Here is a 16,963-nt window from a genome sequence, read left to right as displayed (position 1 = left end):
AAGTGTTTACTAGGTGCCAAGTACTGTTTTAAGCACTGGGGTAGATACAAGGTTATCAGGTTGTCCCACACGGGGCTCACAGTGTTAATCCCCATTTTCTAGATGAACTAAAGAGTCCAGTCAATTCTTCTTTAGCAAGGTGGTTGCCTTCTTAATAGACCCCATGTTAGAGAAAACTTGGGTTTTAGGTCCTACCCCATGGCCAAAACCGTGCATGCACAAAACCATTAATTCTGGCAGTGTTTTCCCCTAGTAAGCCAGGTGGAAAGAGTACAGGCCTGGGAGTCAGGGGATCTGGGTTCTAATCCTAGCTCTGCCTCTTATCTGCTTTGTGACCCTGATCCAGTCAATTAACTTCTCTGTTCCTCAGTTTCCTCATTGACAAAATCAGTCAATTAATCTATCAATCAATTGTACTTGTTGAGCACTTACTGTATGCAGAGCACTGTATTAAGCCCTTGGGAGAGTACAGTACAATAAGCTCACAGTCTAGAGTGGGAGACAGACATTAATATAAGCAGCGTGGCTCAGTGGAAAGAGCAAGGACTTGGGAGAGAGGGGTCACGGACTTGGGAGAGAGGGGTCATGGGCTCGAATCCTGGCTCCACCACCTGTCAGCTGTGTGACTGTGGGCAAGTCACTTAACTTCTCTGTGCCTCAGTCCCCTCATCTTTAAAATGGGGATTAAGACTGTGAGCCTCACGTGGGACAACCTGATGACCCTGTATTTACCCCAGCGCTTAGAACAGTGCTCTGCACATAGTAGGTGCTTAACAAATACCAACATTATTATTAAATAAATAAATTAGATATATGTATATAAGTTCTGTGGGACTGAGGGAGGTGTGATTAAAGGGAGAAAATCAGGGTGATGCAGAGTGAGTGAGAAAAGAGAAAATGAAAGCTTAGTCAGAGAAGGACTCTTGGAGGAAAAATGCCTTAATAAGACTTTAAAGTTGGGAGAGTAATCTTCTGTTGGACATGAAGGGGGGGCATTCCAGGCCAGAGGCAGAATGTGAGCAGGAGGTCAGCGGCAAGATAGACGAGATCAAGGTAGCGTGAGTATGTTGGCATTAGAAGAATGAAGTGTGCAGGCTGGGTTTGTAGTTGGAGAGCAGAGAGGTGAGGTAGGAGAGGGGGCAAGGTGATTAAGTGCTTTACAGTCTTAAGGAGTTTCTGTTTCATACAGAGGTAGATGGGCAATCACTGGAGGTTCTTGAGGAGAGGGGAAACATGGACTGAAAATTTTTGTAGAAAAATGATCACGGCAGCAGAGTGATATATGGACTGGAGTGGGGAGAGAAAGAAAAGAGTGCAAAATGGTGCTTCAATACCTGTTTGCCCTCCTACTTAGACTGTGACCTCCATATTGGACCTGATTATCTTGTATCTACCCAAGTGCTTAGTACATATAGTGCTTGGCACATATTAAGCACCTAATAAGTATCACAATTATTATTATTATTATTATTGTTATCAACATTCACCTCTTTGCTGGTCTCCCAGCATCCAGCCTTTCCCCACTCCAAACTAAACTACCAGCAACTGCACAGATCATCTTCCTTCCCATCACTTGCTCCACCTCTCTCCTCTCCTCAAAACCCAAAACTCTTTCCCTTTGTAATAATAATAGTGATAATTGTTAAATGCTTACTATGTACCAAGCACTGTACTAAGCAATGCTTACTATGTACCAAGCACTGTACTAAGCACTGGGAAAGATACAAAATAATGAAGTCAGACACAGTCCCTGTGACCCAAGGGGGTCTAAGTGGGTTAAAGAACAGGAATTGAATCTCCACTCTGCAGATGAGGCACAAATAAGTTAAATGACTTGTCTGAGTTCATACAGCAAATGAGTGGTAGAGCCAGGAGTAGAACCCAAGCCCTGGGATTCCCAGGACTGTGCTCTTTCCACTAGGTCACACTGCTTTCCAGGATCAAACCAAAACCCTCCATTGTCAGTTCCAAGACTACCTGCTGTCATCACCTGCTATTTCCCAACTCTCTGTCTTTGGATTTACCAGGCCAACCATCTAATTCCACTTCACTGTTGACTTTCTTGCCCTCGGTCTTGCTCATTTGTTCCTTGGATTTATCAGACAGGCCACAGCTCTACCCACAGTAAGAGCCTCATCTAAAATCCCACCTCCTCCAACAAACTCTCCCCAATTAATCTCCCAGTCCCCTGACCATTTTATCCCTTCAGTCACATTTAGCATTTATGGACCTATTTTTGCCCTCCTTTAGCACTCATGGTTACATAAAAACAACTGTGCTATACTTTAAGCATTTACTCTGTGCCAAGCACTGCACTAAGCTCTGATATGTGATAGATCCCACATGGGGCTCACGGTCTCAGTAGGAGGGAGAATAGGTATTGTATCCCCATTTTGCGGATGAGAGAACTGAGGCACAGAGAAGTGAAGTGATTTGCCCAACATTCTGCAGCAGGTAAGTGGCCGACCTGGGTTTAGATCCCAGATCCTTTGACTACCAGACCGATTCTCTTTCCACTAGACCACACTGCTTCACTATTCTATGCTATTGAATTCATTTATTTTGACCAGTCTAGTTGTACATTTATGTTTTTCTCCCTCATTAGAGTGTAAGCTCCTCATAGGCAGAAACCATGTCACTTTATTATTCTGTATTTCCCAAGCACCCACGATAGGGCACTGCATCATGGAGGCTGTCAGGAAATGCTTTTTTAAAAATCAACACCACCACCAAAACAACAACAATAACTACAACTAATAAGAACAACACACATTCTCGGGAAGAACATTCCTTAATTCAACCATTGTGCTCTCACCTAAATGTGTCAGATATTCCAGAAAAACTCTCAGAATTACTTTCTGTGGGCATCATGAGGTGACATCCACAGGAAAAATTCTTAAACTCAGGCCTGGTGTCAAAGGTTTGGTTTAGGGACATTTCATGGAGTCAGGGTGGGAGATATGAACCCCCATCACTACAGGTCCCCTCTCTATGCTGCCTCCTTCTTCTTTAAACTACCCGCAGAGGCCCCTTCCTCTTCACCACAGTCTGAGAAGGAAGGGTGAACTATTAGATTGGCAGTTAGTTTCTATTTCTGCTTTGGAAGTTTCACTACCGTCTTTCCCCTTCCCCATCCTCCAAACCTGGGCCTTGAAAATCCCCAAACACCCCAAGTAGGTCCAAGCGACAGAGATGGGGGACACAGGTGAAATGGAGAGAGGGACCAAATCAGGAGAGTGTGCCAATCAAAGAGGAACATTCGCTGCCAAGTCCAGAATTCAGTCTGATTCCCATTCCTCATGTAACAAACTGATGGGAGCTGAGCAACCTCTTCTGCCCAGAGGAAAAGTGATCAAGTAGCAGAAGGCATCAAAGAGCCCAGCCCTGCTAGAATGTCTCCTTCCCTCCCTTATCCTTCCCTATTTAACCCCTCTATCAGTCTATTGGTGCAGGTATTGCCTGCCATTTCCTTCTCTGTCATATATTTCAATAACTCCTTTTACAAATAATCACCTTTTAGTAGGATTATCTATGCCCAATACCATTTTTCAAAATCAACAGTTACTTTTAAAAAGCAACAAAGTTACTTTTGACACATAATAAGCAGTGAACAAATACCATAAAAAAACCTTCGTATGCTGCTATAAAGGAATACTTGCTTTAGAAAACCTTGTACATTTGAGGTTTCTAAACGTGCCTTTGTAATGAGTCATTGGAGTATTAAATGAAATAATTTTTACACAGATAAAATTATCAGTTCTTTTTACTTAGTTTATATGGGAATAACGAGTTCTTTGTGTCTTTCAAATAAAATAAGGCTTTCACTGGATGAAAGTATGGAGCAACTATATTCAGTTTTGTTGAGAAAACAGTAGGCTCAAAGAGTTCTCTAGACCGTGAGCTTATTGTGGACAGGGAATATGTCTACCAACTCTGAGGTATTATACTCTCTCAAGTACTCTGCACATAGAGTAATTGTACACAGTAAGTTTTCAGTCAAAACCACTGATTGATTGATGTTGTGCCTCTTAATCATTCAACCGGTGGTATTGATTGAAGACCTACTGTGTGTGACATACTGAACTTAGCCCCTGGGAGAGAACAACAGAAGCAAGACACATACTCCCTGCCTTCTAGGAGCCCACAGTCTAATGGAGAAGAGAGAGAGACCAGAATGATTCATACATATTGTGAGTAGGAGGCAAAACTGAAAGAGGGATAAGGAAAAACCCAAATATAAATTATTAGTCAGTTGGAAAATTTCTTCATGGGTGAACTCTGTCCAATATCGAGGGCAATGGGGGCCACATATCTGAGCTGTGCTGGTTGTGCTGCCAGCCAAGATCCCAGCTGGAAGTGTATCCATAGTGGCTGGGGGAGGGGGATGAGTGGGAAGTTTTAGCTTTCCTGAGATGTGGGCGAGTGGGAAGCAGCATGACCTAATGGTTAGAGCACCCACCTGGGCAAAAGGACCTAGGTTTTAATCCCAGTTCTGCCACTAGCCTGCTGTGTGACCTTGGGCAAGGCACTTAGCTTCTCTGTGTCTTGGTTATCTCATCTGTAAAATGGGGATTAAGACAGTAACCCCATGTTGGGCATGGACTTTGTCCAACCTGATTATTTTCCATCTACCCCAGCGCTAAGAATAGTGCCTGGAATATAGTAAACACTTAACAAATACCATTAAAAAAATGTGGCATCAGTGGGCAGTGGGGTTCAGGGAGGTGGGCTCAGGCAGGGCAGACCCACACACTGTGCTGAGAGTTCAGGCTGTTGTGAGACTGGCAGAGGTGGGAGGTCTCCTCAAGGCAGGGGTTTAATGAGGGAGTTAAAAATCTGAAACACGTGGCCTACACAATGGGCATGGGAGTCAATAAAGGTGGAGAAATATTCTTACCAGGCAGAGACAAGAACAGAATTATAGCAGGTTACGCTAAGTTTGAGATGGATGAGATCAGGCTGTTTGTGTGCAGAAGCTGAGGAAAGGTACTGTGGACTTGATCCAGGGTTGTGGGTTAGCGATGTGAGATCGGCAGAGGAACAGAGCAAGGGAATTGAATGCAGTGAAAAGGAAAGTGTTGAGGGAGTGGAATTTTGGGTCAAGAAAAGTTAAGTTGAGTATGGAGATTAAATGGAGCATGATGACTTGGGATAATTGGAGGGCGCCAAGAGATCAGCAGTCTCTGTGGGGGAACAGGATAGCTTTGTGGTGAGGAGATGTATGGGAGAGCAGGCTTGTGAGATTATTTTTGGAGAACAGGATTTCGGAATTGATGAGGTTGAAGATCGCACAGAGACTAGAGATGACGAGATTGAACGTGTCCAAGTTGGGAAGTTGGTGAGGCAGGATGGAGCACTAGGTCAGTGGAGATGTGGAGTGAGAGGCAGATCTCGCCTCCCACGGCTGCCAAATCAGGGGACCAGGCTGGACTGGGGTGGGATGCGGGGAGACCTGGTGGCAGGACCAGTGGGAGAAATGGTGGAGGAGGAGGAGGAGAAAAAAAGGAGGATGAGGAGGAGGAGGAGGAAGGGGAGGAACAGAGGAGAGCTTCAGACCATCTGCCCTCACCCACCCCTCCTCCACCTCCTCTTCTGTCACCATGAGAGCCATGAAGTTCTCAGCACAGACCGACAGGTAACTCCCAGGGACACAGGGTGTCATGAGGGTTTTTGCTGCCCTCTGGTAGCCAAACTGAGACCTCACTTGGATAGCATTCTGTACTCGGTTCTTAAATACTTGAACTAATCTGCAAATCAGTTTCGGGATGAAGGACCACCGCCAACCTTTGCAGAGATATTGTATATGCAGTGCTGAACTGACACCACCTGGAGTGGAGTCTCTGCACCCCCAGAACCTCCCCTAGCCCCTCCCACAGCCTCACTCACGTGCAGCCTGTGGAACCCCCATTCCATCATGGGGAAGCTTCCCTTCATTACTGACCGTTCCTGACCCAATCATTCCTCCTCCTCACCATCAATGAAACCTGGCTCTCCCCAGATGACAAGTCTCCCCTGCTGCTCTCTCTAGCAGGGGGCCTCATCTTCTCCCACTTCTTCAGACTCACTGGGAAAGGAGGAGGGTGTTGACTCCCTTTTCGCGCCTCAGTGCCGCTTTCGCACCATTCCACCTTCCCCATCCCTTTCTTTCGTTCATTTTCACCTCTACTACCCACTATCTAATAATGTTCTCTGCTAACCCCCAGGTTCTACCTCCAACTTTTGATACCTTTCTCACATTAGTTCTCTCTTTCTCCATCCCTACATCGATCCTTGGTGACTTCAATATCCACGTATATTTTCCTGACAACCCTTATCCTGTCCCTTTTCTATTACTCCTCAACTCCTCAGCTCTACTCCAGCCCGCCCACTCATCAACTTGGACACATACTCAATTGCAACATCTCTAGCCACTGCCCAATCCCTACCCTTCCCAACTCTGAAAACTCTCTCTCTGACTACAACCTCCTCACCTGCCTTCTCTCCCACACATCTCCTCCCCACAAATCTGTCTATTCTCCCACAGAAACCTCTGATATTTTGACCCCAGCCAATTTTTTCAACTCATCTTGCCTTCCCCATTTAGCCTCTGTACCCAAACTACCTTCTCTTGATGACCAAAATGATGCACTTAACCCCACTATGTCTACTGTACTCAACTCACTTGCTCCCCTATCCCTTCGTAGATCTCGTACCATTAACCCACAGCCCTGGATCACCTCCACAGTCTGCCTCTTCACTCCTGTGCAGAAGAAATCTAGATATCAGGCTGACCTCGTCCACTTCAAGTTTATCCTTGCGTGCTTTAATTTTGCCCTCTCCTCTTCCTGGAAAAAATATTTCTCCATCCTTATTGAACCCATGCCCATAGCTCTTGCCAGTTGTTCCAGACATTTAACTCCCTCCTCAAAACCCCTGTCCCACCACCTCCCCCACGTCATGCCCCTAATGATCTGGCCACTTTCTTTATTGAGAAAATTGAAGCCATCTGGCAAGACCTCCCTAAAATCTCCCCTGCCCCTTCCCAGTCCTTCCCCCATCCTTCCTCTTCTTCAACTCTCCCATCTATCCCAGCAATAACAAGACAAAATCTCCTATCTTCTCTCAAAATCCTCTCCTTCCACTTGCACATCCATCCCCATCCCTTTCCCCCTCCCTTGTTCTTTCCCTATCTTCCAGCTTTAACTGTTTGATCTCCAATGACATCTTTCCCACTGGTTTCAGACATGCCCATGTCTCACCTATTCTAAAGAAACCATCCTTTGACCCCATGGCTCCCTCCAGTTATCGTCTCATTTCCCTCCTACCATTCCTCTCCAAACTCCTTGAGTGAGTTGTCTAGGCCTGCTGTCTTAAGTTCCTCTCCTCCAAATCTCTCCTTGATTCCCTCTTATCTGACTTCCATTCCCTTCACTCCACAGAAACCACCTTTTCAAAGGCCATCCATGATCTCCTTCTTGCCAAATCCAGTGGCCTCTACTCCATCCTAATCCTCCTTGACCTCTCAGCTGCCTTCAACACTGTGACCAACCCGTTCTCCTGGAAACATTATCCAACTTCAGCTTCACTGGCACTGTCCTCCTTTGGGTCTCCTCCTCTCTCTTTGGCCACTCATTAATAATAATAATAATAACAATAGTAATTATAATTATGATATGTGTTTAGCAGTTACTTTGTTCCAGGCACTGTACTAAGTGCTGGGGAGATACAAGCAAATTGGGTTGGACACAGTCCCTGTCCAACATCAAACTCACAGTCTTAATCCCCATTTTACAGATGAGGTAACTGAAGCAGAGAGAGTGAAGTGACTAACCAACCAAAGGTCACACAGCAGACAAGTTGCAGTCGGGATTAGAACTTCTGACTCCCAGGTCTGTGTTCTATCCACTAGGCCATGCTTCTCCTCATTCTCAGTCTCTTTTGTGGGCTCCTTCTCTGCCTCCCACATGTCCTAACTGTGAGTGTCCCTCAAGGTTCAGTTCTGGGTCCCCTTCCATTTTCCATCTACACCCACTCCCTTGGAGAATTCATTTGCTCCCTTGGCTACAACTATCACCTCTATGCACCAGCACCACATATGCACTCTATCCACCAACAACAGGCTCATATTATGATCTCATAGTAAGCATTTGATGAATACCAGATATGTACATAAGTGCTGTGGGGCTAATGGTCACAAAGAATCCTCAGTTACTAATCATCATCTCTAATCATCATCATCAGGATCTCTAACGATCAATAGAATGAATTGAACACTTACAATGTGTGGAGCACTGTACTATGCACAAGTAAGAGGACAATAGAGCTAGTAGATGCAGTCTCTGTCCTCAAGGAGCTTACAGTTTTGTCGGGGAGACAGACAGTGAAATAACAGTTGTCGAGATATGTATGTAAGAGCTGATGCAGTAATCGAGTCAGTATTCATTCAATTGTATTTATTGAGTGCTTACTGTGTGCAGAGCATTGTACTAAACACTTGGGAAAATAGAATGCAACAATAAACAGACTCATTCCCTGCCCACAACGGGCTTACAGTCTAGACTGAGGGAGAGAGACATTAATATGAATATATAAATTACAGATATGCACATAAGTGCTGTGGGGCTAGGAGGGGGGATGAGTAAAGGGAGCAAGTCAGGCCCACATAGAAGGGAGTGGGAGAAGAGGAAAGGGGGTACTTAGGGAAAGCATCTTGGAGGTGATGAGACTTCAGTAAGACTTTGAAAGTGGAGAGATTCATTGTCTGTCAGATTTGAGGAGGGCGGGCATTCCAGGTCAGAGGTAGGTTGTGGGCAAGGGGTTAGCAGTGAGGTAGACAAGATGGAGGCACAGTGAGAAGGTTAGCATTAAAGGAGTGCAGTGTGTGGCAGGACTGTAGTAGGAAAATAGTGAAGTGAGGAAGGAGGGAACAAAGTAATTTAGTGCTTTAAAACCAATGGTGAGGAGTTTTTGTTTGATACAGAGGTGGACAGGCAACCACTGTAGTTTTTTGAGGAGTGGGGAAATATGTCCTGAACATTTTTTTATAATAATAATAATGTTGGTATTTGTTAAGCGCTTACTATGTGCAGAGCACTGTTCTAAGCGCTGGGGGAGACACATGGGAATCAAGTTGTCCCACGTGGGGCTCACAGTCTTAATCCCCATTTTCCAGATGAGGTAACTGAGGCCTAGAGAAGTGAAGTGACTTGCCCACAGTCACACAGCTGACAAGTGGCAGAGCTGGGATTCGAACCCATGACCTCTGACTCCAAAGCCCGTGCTCTTTCCACTGAGCCATGCTGCTGAAAAATGATCCGGACAGCAGAGTGAAGTATGGAATGGAGTGGGGAAAGAAAGGAGGCTAGGTGATCAGCAAGGAGATTGATGCAGTAATCCAGGTGTGATAGGATGAGTGATGAGGAAACTGAGTTGCAGAGAAGTGACTCACCCAAGATCATAAAGCTGGCAAGTGGAGGACCTAGGTTTAGAACCCAGTCCTCCCAACTCTCAGTCTTGTGCTCTGGGTGCAGTCTGTGGTTGTGGACCAGCATATCTGCGTGCACATCCTGTAGCAGGAGGCCTGAATGATCTCCGCACTGAGGCTGAGTCACTCATATCCACTCTATCAATCTCTGAAGTCTTCATGGGAGGACCAGGTGTTGTATTTGGTTCTGAAGCAGCATGTCTCTGTCTCCCTCAGCGACCTCACTGTGCCCTCATCCTCCACTCTGATGGCTGTCGCTGAGGGATGCACTCCCATCTGCTGTACCAATCAGTGGAGGCTTCACTGGGAAGTCAGGTGTAGCCTGTGGTGGTGGAACAAAATATCTGTCTGCCTTTAAGCACTTTGATCATCACCCTACCCCACCCCCACAGCATTTATGTACATTTCCTTGTACTCTGTCACTTCCCCTTGCTGTAAGATTTTAATATCTGTTTTCCCCACATTAAGGGCAGGAATCCTGTCTGCCAACTCAGTTGTATTGTACTTACCCATGTACTTAGCACAGTGCTTTGCACATAGTAAGTGCTCAATAAATACAATTGATTGATTACCCTCTCAGTAGCAGACACTGCTGTCATAGCAGGGACTTGTAGTTATGTCCATCTATAGCTCCAAAAACCTCAGAGGAAAAGAGTTGAGACAGGCAAGTGCCAAAAATTAATTAATACTTGTGTAACTGCTATCTGGAATCTCAGTGATGGAGGAAGGATGGATGGATGGAAGGATGGATGGATGGATGGATGGATGCTGGAAAGATGTCCAAGACTCCTGCGGGAATGGGTATCGAGAGCTACTACCAGCCACTGTTCAATAGGTGGGGATGAAATTGAACTGATTTCATCAAATTCCTAATGGCCTCACCCATCTCACTGCCATGAGCTACCAGCAGCTTGTCTCCATGAATTCCCAGATATCCTCTTCACGTTCCCTGGCCAAACCCACTCCATCATACCTCGCTTTCTCTAAACTCACCGTCTGTGATGCACTGGTCACTGTCAGTTCTAAATCAGTTAGTTCCTGGTGACACTTAAGAGAGCAGATTGGCTTGCTGGAGTCCTAAAACCTTTTGATTCTTTCCTTCCAGGATGGACAAGATTAGGGCCCACTGCTAATAATAATAATAATGATTATTATTATGTTATTTATTAAGCATTTACTATGTGCCAGGCACTGTACTAAGCACTGGGGTGGATACAAGGTAATCAGGCTGGCCACAGTCCCTGTCCCACGTGGGGCTCACAGACTCTATCCCCACTTTACAAATGAGGTAACTGAGGCACAGAGCAGTTAAGTGACTTTCCCAAGGTCATAAGTGGCAGAGCCGGGATTAGAACTCATGACCTCCTGACTTCCAGGCCTGTGCTCTATCCCCTATACCATGCTGCTTCTATACACTGTCTGTAGGGCACCAGCTTGACTCAGTGGAAAGAGCACGGGCTTGGGAGTCAGAGGACACAGGTTCTAATCCCGGCTCTGCCACTTGTCTGCTGTGTGACCTTTGGCAAGTCACTTAACTTCTCTGTGCCTCAGTTACTTCATCTGTAAAATGAGGATTAAAACAGTGAGCCCCACGTGGGACAACCTGATAACCTTGTATCCACCCCAGCACTTAGAACAGTGCTCGGCATGTAGTAAGCGCTTAATAAATACCATAATTATTATTATTATATACTTCTGTACATTTTAAGCACTTGATTTTCTCCCCACTCTCAGCCCCACAACATTTATGTATATAACTGTAATTTATTTTCATGTTGTGGGTAGGGTATGGGTCTATCAATTCTGTCAGTGTCCCATCCAAAGCTCATAATACAGTGCTCTGCACACAATACACACTCAATGAATACCATTGATTGACATTAGAGAGGGCAACTTACTGTGGAGTGAAGGTAGCAGAGGCCAGATTGGTGTGGGGGGAAGGAAAAGATTGGAGGATGGGAAGTGGGGGCAGCAGGTGTAGACAACAGGTGAGTTTGGAAAGGAATGGTAGGAGGGACAATGGGATGATAACTGGAGGGAGCTGTGGGGACAAGGGAGGGTTTTTTAAGGGTAGGGGATACAGAAATATGTTTGAAAGTAGTGGGGAAGAAACCAGCAGAGAGTCAACCATTAAAGAAGGTGACCAGGGAGGGAAGAAGGTATAAAAGGTAAAGGTCTGAGGCATAGATGGAAGGGGAGTGGGGAGTAACAGCATAGCCTAGTGGATAGAGCATGGGCCTGTGAATCAGAAGGACCTGGGTTCTAATCCCAGCTCTGCCACTTGTCTGCTGTGCAAATCACTTAAATTCTCTGTGCCTCAGTTACCTCACCTGGACAATGGGGATTAAGACCGTGAGTCCTATGTGGGACAGGGAATGTGTCCATCCCAATTTGCTTGTATCTACCCCAGCACTTAGTACAGTGCCTGGCACATAGTAAGCGCTTAACAAATACCAACTTTATTATTATTATTTTGGGGGTTCTCTTCTTGAGATACTGCTGGGAGAGATGGGAGAGTTAAAGAAGTGGCAAGGGAAGGGGGGGACTAGAGAGGAGGAGGGGAGATTTTAGGGAGCTCACACCTGATGGCTTCAATTTTTTCAATAAAGTACATGACCAGGTCATCAATCTTGTCTTTCCTGTCCCTACCTGAAACTCCTTCTCTCTTTAGATCTGACCCACCACAGCCTTCTTCATCTTCAAAGACCTTCTGAAATTACATTTCTTTCAGGAAGCCCTTACCTGATTAATCTCTAATATCCCCAATTCATAGCCTGGAACTGCCACTTCAGGCCTCCCACAAAACAATCCCTGAAACAGGAACATATGTTTCGTACTCTATCACGTCCTCCTGTCTATTAATTCAAATGTCAGGTTCCAAGGATAGATAGGCAACTCCTCAAGAATAGGGATCGTGTCTACTCATTCTATTGTGTTCTCCCAGGTGCTTAGTACAGTCCCCTGCACTAAATAAATATGATTGATTCTTCTTTCCACTCTGTTTGTGGCATGCTTGTGTCACTTGTTTGTAGTACCCCACAGGACATTTTCTCGGCTCGGGCTCAAGCCATGGAGTGCTGCTAGAAGAAATCCAGGCACTGACTGACCTCATCCATCTCAAACTCATCCTCACTTACTATAGCTCTGCCCTCTCTTCTGCCTAGCAACAATACTTCTCCATCCTTATTGATTCCCATGCCCATTGCCTGTACCAGCTATTTCAGACATCTAATTCCCTCCTCAAGCCCCCATCTCCCCACCACAACCCTAATCCCAGTAATGACCTGGCAAATGAGTTGTTTACACCTGCTGTTTCTACTTCCTCTCCTCCAACTCCCTTCTCAACTCTGTGCAATCTGGTTTCCAGTTCCTTCACTTCATTGGAAACTATCCTCTCTAGGGTCACCTATGTCCTCCTTGCCAAATCCGATGGCCTCTATTCCATTCTAATCCTCCTCGGCCTCTCATTTTCCTAGAAGCAGTGTGGCTCAGTGGAAAGAGCACGGGCTTGGGAGTCAGAGGTCATGGGTTCGAATCCCGGCTCTGCCACTTGTCAGCTGTGTGACTGTGGGCAAGTCCTTTAACTTCTCTATGCCTCAGTTACCTCATCTGTAAAATGGGGAATAAGACTGTGAGCCTCATGAGGGATGACCTGATTACCCTGTATCTGCCCCACCACTTAGAACAGTGCTCTGCACATAGTAAGCACTTAACAAATACCAACATTATTATTATTATTATTTGATATTGTTGACCATCCCCTTCTCCTGGAAACATTATCTAACCTTGCCTTCATTGACAAGGTTCTCCTATCTCTCTGCTCCCTCTGCATCTCTTTCACAGTCTCCTTCTCTGCCTTCCACTCTCTAACTATGAGAGTCCCTCAAGGCTCAGTTTTGGGTCCCCTTCTATTCTTCATCTACACCTATTCCCTTGGAGAATTCATTTGCTCCCAAGGCTTCAACTATCATTTCTATACAGGTGATTACCCAATCTTTCTCTCCAGCCCTGACCACTCTCCTTTTCTGCTGTTTCCCATTTCCTCTTGCCTTCTCTACGTCTCTCCCTGGATGTTCCACCATTACCTCAAACTTCACATGTCCAAAACAGCATTCCTCATCTTCCCATCCAAACCCAGTCCCACACCTGCATGCCATCTTTCCCAATACTGAAGAAACACCATTATCGTCTCTGTCTCATGTTTGAAAATTATTTACAAATCTTTAATTCTTTTATTAGTATTAACATCTGTCTTCCCCTCTAGACTGTGAATTGGTGTGAGCAAGGAACTTGCCTACCAACTCTGTTATATTATACTCTCCCAAGCACTTAGTACAGTGCTGTGCACACAGTAAGCACTCAATAAATATAATTGACTGAAGTAACGTAAGCACTATCCTTGACTCACCTCTCCCATTCAATCCTCATATTCAGTCTGTCACCTAATCCTGTCAGTTCTACCTTCACAACATATCTAAACTTTGCCCCTTCCTCTTCATCCAAACTACTGTCACATGGATCCAAGACTTATCATTTCCCACCTTGTTCCTCTCTGATCTCACTGTCTCCTGTCCCTCTCCACTGCAGTCCATACTTCACTCTGCTGCCAGGATCATTTATCTAAAAAGATTTCTGTCCATTTCTCCCCACTCTTCAAAGTCTCTTCCATTCTTCTCTGCATCAAACAGCAACTACCTAAGCATTCAGACCCTCAGAAACAGTGGGCCAAGTCTCAAGAGCGTGGGTCTTGGAGCTAGAAAGCCTAGGTTCTAAACCCAGCTCTGCCAATTGCTTGCTGTGTGACCTTGGGCAACTTGACTCCTCTGTATCTGTTTCCTCAACTGTGAGCCCAAATTGAGACCTAATTATCTTGTATCTACCCCAGCACTCAGTACAGTGCTTGGCACATTGTAAATGCTTGATGATGGTGATGATGGTGATGATTATTATTATTATCATTTAACCTTGCTTATTTCTGACTACAGCCCAGCCCACACACTTGGTGTTATAAAACCACCTTATTGAACCTCGATCTCAGCTGTCTCACTGCCAAACCCTTGCCCACCTCTTCTGTCTGGCTGGAACTCCCTCCCACTTCATATCTAACAGACCACTCCTCTCCACATCTTCAAAGCCCTACTAAATTCACATTTCCTCCAAGAGACTTGACAAACCCCACATTTCCCCACCTTTTTGCCTTCCCTTGATAGTAATAATAAGGACAGTATTTGTTAAGGGCTTTCTATGTGTTAGGCACTGTACTAAGTGCTGGAATGGATACCAGCAAATCAGGCTGGACACAGTCCCTGTCCCCCGAGGGGCTCACCGTCTGAATCCCCATATACCAGATGAGGTAACTGAGGCACAGAGAAGTGAAGTGACTTGCCCAAGGTCACACAACAGACTGGTGGCAGAGCTGGGACCTTCTGACTTCCAGACCCACACTCTATCCACTACGCCATGCTGCTTCTCACTTCTGTGTTGCTTATGCACTTTGTTACTTTGATATACACCCAACCTCAGTTCCACAGCACTTTTAAACACATCCTTATATTCTACCATTTCCCCTATCTTTTAATGGTATTTTTTCAGACTTACATGTCTCAAACCCTAAGCACTGAGGCAGGAACATGTTCCGCTTGGGGCTACAGTCCAGATAGGAGGGAGAATAGGCATTCCCATTTTACAGTAGAGGAAACTGAGGCACAGAGAAGTTTAGTAACTTTACCCAAGGTCACACAGCAAGAAATTGGCATAGCCAAGATTAGAACCCAGGTCCCTCTGACTCCAGACCTGTGCTCTTTCCACTAGGCCACACTGCTTCAAGGGCCTAGAAGTCAGAGGACTTGGGTTCTAATCCCAGCTCTGTGATGTGTCTGTAGTGTGACATTGGGCAAGTCACTTGACTTCTCTGGGACTCAGTTCTCTCATCTGCAAAATGGAGATTCATTACCGGTTATCCCTCTTACTTAGGCTGTAAGCCCCGTGTGGGTCCTGGTTATCGGATGCCTACCCCAGCACTTAGTAGAGCACTTGACACATCATAAGTGCTTAACAAATGCCACAACTCTAAGAGTTGTAGAGACACATAAATAAGGAAGTCTCCCTCCATACCTGGGTCCCAAGGACCATCCTGGCATCTACCTTGTGAATCTGGCACTGAGCAGGGGTCTGATGGCAAGATGGTTTGGCTGCTGTTGGGGAGGCAGCCATCAGAAGTTTGAGGAGTGGAGGAGGAGGAGCTCCAACACACCTGAGGTGTCCAGTCCAGTGCTCCCCACCCTGTGACAACTCTGGCAGCCATGCTTGACCACCGCATGATGGGCATGGTGGTGGCGGACCCCCCTCCCTTTGGACCATTCTGCAGTCTCGAGTCATGGGGGACCTCCCTGGTCAGCGCTTGCAGGCTATAAACCCAGCCATAGCACACGATCGGTCACAGAAAGTTGGTCTCCTTGTCAGAAAGTTGTGTGTGCCACATAGGGCCTGTGGCCACAGGATCTGGGGCCCCCTGGTCTGAGGTCTTTGTCGGAGGGAGCTCATTTTGGTGTCCCCATAGCTTTTCAGGCTTTCCCAGGCCAGTAGTCCCTCTTCTGTCCCCCTGACCACAATCTGATCACTCCAGATCCCTCCCCTTGAGCTCACTGCACCGAGTGGTCATCAACCTTTGCCTGGCCAGCTCTACAAAGACCCCTTCCCATCTGCTCCGAACACCCACCAGCCCATCCCTGCCTGATGGTCTTGGGACACCAGAGTTCTTAACATGTGCTTCTCTCATCCATGAGGACCCCAGCTCTTGCTCTTGTATTCCCAGCTGCTGCCTTCAGCTTCCAGGAGACCATCCTCTTACCTGAACACCATTTATCCATCTTCTGCCAATCCTCTGGCCCTGGTGGCTGCTTCCTCAGTGTCTGGTTCCTCGCACCCCTCCAGCCCTAGACACAGGCCTGAGCCCTCCCAGTGGCCATCTGGAGAGCTCAGGGGAAAGTAGCCTCATCTTTCTAATTCCTGTGACAGGCTGCACAGCCCAAACCATGTTGGTATACATGTCCCCACGCCTCCTCGCCCCCAGCCCCCCAAAGGGGCTGGCCAAACCCCACTTTATCAATAACCCCATTTATCCACCAGCCAATAGGATCTTCCACATATGATTTTAGTTCTGCTCTGAGTGTTACACTATCGTGGCTTCCCCTGGGACTGGCCATTGTGGAAACTCATCCAAGCTCGATGTGTACACAGCGTCTCTCCCAGTGGTGGTTAGTGACGTGATCGTTGAATCCACACATTCCTTGTGACTCTCAGTCCACCTGCCCTGGTCTGAGACCCCTCTCCATTCCCCTTCCACCTCTCTCAGTGCCCGATGGCTAATGGTCCTGTTAGGGCCATACTGGAATGGAGGGCCATCCCCTGTCCTCCCAATGTCAGCTCCATTCTCCTGGTCATCCAGCACTAGCCTCCACTCTGAGGGTATAGGTTTTCCTCAATTTCTGGGAGAGAGGG

At 46.3% G+C, this 16,963-nt stretch overlaps 1 protein-coding gene across 1 annotated transcript in view; it reads left to right on the top strand.

Annotated features, from left to right (window-relative positions):
• Positions 1-16,963, top strand: part of LOC114817767 (natural killer cells antigen CD94-like) — an 88,106-nt gene that overhangs the window by 6,618 nt on the left and 64,525 nt on the right. The window lies entirely within an intron of this gene.

Source organism: Ornithorhynchus anatinus, chromosome 17 (genome assembly GCF_004115215.2).
Source record: "Ornithorhynchus anatinus isolate Pmale09 chromosome 17, mOrnAna1.pri.v4, whole genome shotgun sequence".
NCBI classification, from domain to species: Eukaryota; Metazoa; Chordata; class Mammalia; order Monotremata; family Ornithorhynchidae; genus Ornithorhynchus; species Ornithorhynchus anatinus.
The sequence above is the reverse complement of the archived record's forward strand: the minus strand, read 5'-3'. Positions and strand labels throughout refer to the sequence as shown.